General features: G+C 36.1%; 1 long non-coding RNA gene across 1 annotated transcript; it reads right to left on the minus strand.

The window, feature by feature from the left end:
• Window positions 1–1,499: 1,499 nt before the first annotated feature.
• Window positions 1,500–4,311, minus strand: LOC131532588 (uncharacterized). Its single transcript, XR_009268925.1, has 3 exons — window positions 3,912–4,311; window positions 3,275–3,403; window positions 1,500–1,973 (listed from the first exon to the last, which is right to left on the minus strand). It is a non-coding gene; the product is annotated as an uncharacterized LOC131532588 (long non-coding RNA).
• Window positions 4,312–6,688: the final 2,377 nt, after the last annotated feature.

Raw genomic sequence — 6,688 nt, forward strand, 5'->3', positions numbered from 1 at the left:
TTTAAAGCTGTCCAAATGAATTCTTAGCAATGCATATTACTAATCAAAAATTACGTTTTGATATATTTACAGTAGTAAATTTACAAAATATCTTCATGGAATATGATCTTTACTTAATATACAGTAGTAATGATTTTTGGCATAAAAGAAAAAACAATCATTTTGACCCATACAGTGTATTTTTGCTATTGCTACAAATATACCCCAGCGACTTAAGACTGGTTTTGTGGTCCAGGGTCACATATTAAGTAAAACAGTCAAAACCCACTTGCACATGCTGATTTCGACCTCATGACCGGCTGCAGCCATGACCTCATCTCATATAAGGGTATGTTTACACAACAATGATGTACTTTGTGTTTTTGAAAATTTTCCAATACAGATGACAACATTGTCAAAATGATCCCTGTTCACATGGATCTGCGAAAATGACAAAAAATTCTGTATTCTGCATGCTAGGCCAGTAGCTGGCTATATCACTCTCAGGGTTTTCAGGTCTGTGTAACAAAACAAGCCCCACTGGTAGTTAAAACCAGCCTAATCACATTCCAAGGGGTCAAAACCACCTTTCAGGGTTTTCACATTCGTTCATTCGGTTTTATTTTTTTGTTTGTTTGTTTTTTTCCCCCTCTGATTCAAGGTCATGGACTAAAACACAACCTGTGGCAGCATTATAAAATTAGCCTAATTCTGTGATTCAGCAATTAGCTGCTAATGTACTCACATTCAATTAGGCCTCTCTGGCTATGTATTATTTTTGTTTAAATTGGACTGAATTCATTCCGATTTATGAATCTGAATGTAGTGTTTACATGAACGCTAAATAAAGTGATCTGGTTGATGTTTATACTGTATGTCACAAGCTTCAAATCGGAATTTATTTTTTGACATGCGTACACTGTGCAAATATAGTTTCCCGCTATTTGCACATAATAACCACTCTCCTTTTCTTTATTTGTTTTAAACAGCAGAATTAATATTTATCCATTTCTGGATAAATATTACATATAAACTTCTGTGCTGCTTATTACAGTACTGTGTGATATTTACAGTATCACACAGTACACTCTAAAAATGCTGAGTTAAAAAATAACCCAACCTTAACCCAGACGCTGGGTAACTATGGGACAGAACACGCACTGGGTTGTTTTGGCCCAAGTGCTGGGTTTAACCATTTGACCCAGAATGTTGGGTTGTTTATTTGACCCAACCAGTGGGTCAGGTTAACTGTGTTTCTGGGTTAAACATTACCTAAACATTGGGTTATTTGTTGTCTCATTGCCTTGCTACCTTTATATTTACCAATATTACCAATAATAATAAATAACAATCACAAAGGAATGTAAAATTATTATTTTTTTGTAATACAATTACACAACACAAAAAAATGCAATATCAATTTAATGATTTTTCACATTTTTTTCAAAACAATTTTTGAATGGGTGCTACTGTTACACATTACATCCAACCCCTATAGACACAGATAAAACAACGGTGTTTGTAGATCAGTTTCTTTAAAACACAAAACTTTGTAAACTAGGTACTGTAGATTCCTATTCTTTGTCAGCATTGCAGCATCATAACGCTATGAAATTGATTATTGCCACATGAGAATCAGTCCAAACATTGTGCCATTAAAACTAAGCCAAACAACAGACCTACAACAGACAATACATGTGACAAAAAATTTAAATGTTATAAGTCGCCAGAAAAAACTGTTGCCCTCAAATACTTCGCACATGAAGACTCATGTCCATCAATATGATATACTGCATGTTGGAGAAATTCCCAGGAAGGAAGATGTTAGTGTAGCTAACATCAAGCACAAAAAAGGACTTGAAAAAGATAAACAGCCTCAAGCAACAAGTCCGTTTCAATGGCATGGCCTGAAACAATGGCGAAGATGTGGGATGTCGTTGTCTCGTCACCAAGGCACAAAATGTGCAGGAATGCATCACCATGTTGGTCCCCACCTGTTAAGTACACGACACTTAGTCTTGCAACATAGCTTACATTTTTACAAGTTGTAACATTTAAGTTGACTTAAATAAATGACGTTTAAGTGTATTTTATGGAAATCAGCCAAACCATCAGGGTTTTCCTGTGAACTGGGTCTGGTAAAGGTTGCTCAAACAAAATATTTATATGATTGTGTAGCCTAGTGAACCAAACTGAGAGACCATTTTGAAGGCTCAGGAAACCTTTGCAGGTGTTTTGAGTTGATTAGCTGATTGGCATGTCACCATATTCTAATTTGTTGAGATAGTGAATTGGTGGGCTTTTGTTAAATGTGAGCCAAAATCATCACAATTAAAAGAACCAAAGACTTAAACTACTTCAGTCTGTGTGCACTGAATTTATTTAATACAGGAGTTTCACAATTTGAGTTGAATTACTGAAATAAATGAAATTTTCCACGACATTCTAATTTATTGAGATGCACCTGTATATACATACACAGTACTGTGCAAAAGTTTTAGGTCACTAGTATTTTCACCAGTTAAAAAATGGTTTTAAGTCAGTTATTTCTATCTTTTGCTGTAGTGTGTCAGTAGGAAATATCAGTTTACAATTCCACACCTTTTGCCATTAATTGTAATAATCCAGTGAGATTTTCACACAGAGTCTGAAAACAGCCAGTGCTCCACACAGAGATCTGATCTGATCATCCTCCAGTCTGTCTGGAATGACATGAAGAAACAGAACAAACTGAGACTAAATCCAGAATTGTGGCAACGTCTCCAAAATGCTTCAAGGAACCTCCCTGTAAAGCTTCCTGAAGTGCACCGAGGGCAAAAGCTGCTCACACCAAATGTTGAATTAATTTAGTTAATAGAGGTTAATTGATAAAGGAAATCTATTTATGACATTATTTTTGACAGCATCCTCATTTTACAGCATTTTTCACAAGTGCCTAAAACTTTTAACAGTACTGTAGCTTTGCAGGTAGGTTTCTTGAAGCATTTTGGAGATGTTGCCACAGTTCTTTTGGATTTAGTCTGTCTCAGTTTCTTCATGTCATTCCAGACGGACTGGATGATGATCAGATCAGATCTCTGTGTGGAGCACTGGCTGTTGTCAGACATTCACTGGATTATTACAATTAATGGCAAAATGAATGTATGGAAATTTAAACTGATATTTCCACGCTACAGCAAAAGATATAAATAACTGACTTAAAACCATTTTTTAACTGGTGAAAATACTAGTGGCCTAAAACGTATGCACAGACAGTACTGTTTATAGAGTAGAAAAAGTAAAAAAAAAAACGTACAGGTTGTACGTCAAATGAATGACTTCCGGGATTCTGTGGTTGTGGGTCTGAAGACCTTTCCTCCGTTCTTGTATATTGATTGGGGAAGCAGAGTGGGCAGGACTTTGAAAGCACTCTCCCTTTTAGCATCTAAAAACCATAAGAATAATACAGTGCAAGCTGTAAAACTGATCTCACAATCAAAACGACACACTGAAACACTTTCCCTGTGAAAATGTCTTCATTTCTTTAAATGGCTTGGATTGGATTGGATTGGATTTAAATAGATTGGATCAGAAACAAATAACACAGGCAGACCATGTGACAATGGCATGGCTGAAGTGTGACTTAGTCAGCCTACATTAATGACTTCCTGAGACAAACATAATGTAATTTATTAGGAATATGTAGATGTTAGTGACGTTCTGGCAGAGGTGCTGCTGCTGTGTACACTCACAGAAAACAATGTGCTCAAATTTTAAAGATGTGGGGCAGCTCCTGTAATATCGCCTTGACTATCGACAAAGACATCAGCTTTCAGCGATATTTCTGACTATCGTCAATGCACTATACTATCGTCTATCTGCTCAACCCCACTAACAATTTAACCATTTCAAATTTCTGTAAACGAAACCATAAAATCAAAATGATTTCTTACCATGCCAAGTTTTTCTAGAAGCCTTGGGAACTCCTTCAAGATTTCTGGGATGCTTGTAGACCCATTGCTGCGAATCCACCATTTCTCCAATTTTTTTGGGAGGCAAAAATTCTGTAAAATAAGGACGAAAAACTGGATTAAAAGCTAGCAAAACCATACAGTATGCCAGCCTGGAAATCCAGTGATCTGCCTATTATTCATCAATCTCAAATACAAATTATTATTTCTAACAGTAACATATAAAGAACACTTTACATGGCCTCTCTAACTTACTGTTAACCTGGATAAACCTCTTGTGTCTTGATTAAAGCAACACAAGCATTCACTAAAATAGAGGAAGAGTAAAAGGTCCTCATACACCATTTTAGAGATTAAGTCTAACTTTACATACTGTAGCCAAGATTATTTAAGAATAATATTACATACCAGGCAGTAATATCGTGGTTTGGGTAGCTAATGCAAACCTTACCTTAGGAAAAAAGAGCGCGAAAATGGAAGTTATTGTTGGATTCGGCACGTCGCAGACATTTAGCCTACTTGGAAAAAAAAAAAAAAGATCTGACCTTAAAAGATCAATTTTTAGTACGAAATGATCTAATTCTGACAAAACATTACAAAGCCATACAGAAACGTTACACAGACAGTAAGTTAACTGAACTTACCCCTGTATTTCTGACCTAGATCATACCTTTTCCATGAGGCGTTAAAATAAGTATATATATAAAACTTTGCGCACACACACATATAAATATATAACTTTTATATAACGATAATGATATTTTTGAGGCCTTTTTTTCAACAAAAAAATGTAGGCGGCTACTTCATTCACAAAATAACGCTAACGTTAACCTGCACAGCGACAGATCAAATACCACATTAACCGTGAAATCAGTGTGCTCTTACCACAGCTTGTTAAAAATAGAGGTAAATAATCATATCATCATATTAATTTACCTTATAATCCTGCTTGCTGCAAGTTGCATGACGACGGGACGAGTGAAGAATCCAGAAAGTTCGATGAAGAGGAAAAATAAACCGGTTGGGTCAAAATAACCCAACCCAGCGGTTCAGTGGTGAAAGAATTTGACCCAGCATGAGCAACCCAACTGTGTGTTTACAGTACCTCAAACAACACAGAATTATGACCCAGCACAATTAACCCAACAATGTGTTTACAGAAATAACCCAGCACTTTTAAGAGTGTAAAAATGTGCGTCCTGTGCCCAAACCAGTTTGCAGAAAAAGTTAGGTACCATGTAAAATGTTGAGTAAGTGCATTACTTATTAAAAACGTAGTGGAGCAAAGAGTACTTATACAAAAATCTAGTCAAGTAGAGATTAAAACTTGCTACACTTTAAAAAATGCTGGGTTAAAAAACCCCAACTTGGGTTATTTGGCATCCCAAGGCTTTGGTAAATATTGGACGGAACACATGCTGGGTTATTTTGACCCAGCTAGTTGGGTTAATGTTTTTACCCAAGATGCTGGGTTGTTTTAAGTCAACTATTGTTTAAAAATTATTATTTTGCTGCCTTAAAATGGGCTGGAATTAAAATAAATAAATAAAATAAAATAAAAATCACACACACAGAATTTCTAGAGGCAACAGCAATAATCAAACGATAAACATTTATTAAGCAAGAACACATGGACAGAATACAAGACAAATTGAATTTATTCGGTTGAATACAGCATAGTTTACAATATTACATGCATTTAAACTCATTCAACATGCATTTTAGAAACAAAAAATGTAACATTTAAAAGTAGCATTTTAATCTAAGTATATTCAGCCATTCTCTGTAATCACTTTTTACCAAAATAGTGCTAACTCGTGTGCTGGTGTGTCGCCGAAATCTGAGCAGGTGAAGGGCTGCTGTTCGCCGGGGGAGCTGCTAACCTCAGACCGCGGCCGTTTCACTCGTATCTGAAAGATGCCGTGACTGACTCCAAAACCTGCCCTTAAACATAAATCTCAGTACTGAGATTAGAGAACATATTTTAACATCAAATTAAATTAAATCCAGTATTATAACGAATAAAATCCATTTATGCTATGTAAGGCAAAAGGCGTTTCCATTATGCGAAACGACTGCTGCTGACGCAGTTGACTGACAACCTCATCTTTATGTTGCCATGTGTAAAATAATATAATTTACAGCACAGTAAAGACTTTATGAGAAGTGCACCAAATCGGCAGCGACACTGAGAACCGCTCTCTCCTGAGGACTCAAAAAGCCCACGATCTGACTGTAACTCAGCAGCTGGGTTGTTTCATCGGAGACAGGCTCAACCCAGCGGTTGGGTAGAAAAAAATAACCCAGCAACCTAGTTACAGAAAAACTACCCAGCACCTGTCTAAAAAAATAATAAAAACAACCCAATAAAATAACCCAACAGGCTGAACCAAGCATTTGGGTTAAAAAAAAAATTACCCAGCATTTTTAGAGTGTACTCTTTGATACTCATTCAAATTACAAAGTTGCCAAAAAGATACTTAAGTACTAATTACATTTACTCAAATACTTCACACTGCTGAAAACAGTAGGCTACATTAATTACATGCATGCGCAACACGACTTGATCTGTGGAGTGGGATTATATTCTTTAAAGATTAATGATTTTCACAAACACAACCGTAACCAATGACATTGCTACAAAATACAGCAACAACTGCAACATTCTGTAGTTCAATCCAATCAAATCCAGTTCGCAGCAGTGTGTGCCAAGTGCCATAATCACTAGAATGGAGCTCAGCTTAGTCTATGTGTAATTA

This window comes from Onychostoma macrolepis, chromosome 23 (assembly GCF_012432095.1).
Source record: "Onychostoma macrolepis isolate SWU-2019 chromosome 23, ASM1243209v1, whole genome shotgun sequence".
Classification (NCBI taxonomy): domain Eukaryota; kingdom Metazoa; phylum Chordata; class Actinopteri; order Cypriniformes; family Cyprinidae; genus Onychostoma; species Onychostoma macrolepis.